Raw genomic sequence first — 328 nt, forward strand, 5'->3', positions numbered from 1 at the left:
CGTCCTGGCCCTGACTGTGAGACTACAGAGCAGGGGCCTTGGGGGAACCCGTCCTGGCCCTGACTGTGAGACTACAGAGCAGGGGCCTTGGGGGGGACCTGTCCTGGCCCTGACTGTGAGACTACAGAGCAGGGGCCTGGGGGGGGACCTGTCCTGGCCCTGACTGTGAGACTACAGAGCAGGGGCCTTGGGGGCACCCGTCCTGGCCCTGACAGTGAGACTGCAGAGCAGGGGCCTTGGGGAGACCCGTCCTGGCCCTGACTGTGAGACTACAGAGCAGGAGCCTTGGGGGGACCCGTCCTGGCCGTGACTGTGAGACTACAGAGCA

The 328-nt window shown here is 65.9% G+C and overlaps 1 protein-coding gene across 1 annotated transcript in view; it reads left to right on the forward strand.

Moving 5' to 3' along the window:
- COL6A1 (collagen type VI alpha 1 chain) overlaps positions 1-328 on the forward strand; it is a 22,015-nt gene that overhangs the window by 395 nt on the left and 21,292 nt on the right. The window lies entirely within an intron of this gene.

The sequence above is a fragment of the Otolemur garnettii genome, unplaced genomic scaffold, assembly GCF_000181295.1.
Source record: "Otolemur garnettii isolate 467f Iridium unplaced genomic scaffold, OtoGar3 scaffold00128, whole genome shotgun sequence".
Taxonomy (NCBI): Eukaryota; Metazoa; Chordata; class Mammalia; order Primates; family Galagidae; genus Otolemur; species Otolemur garnettii.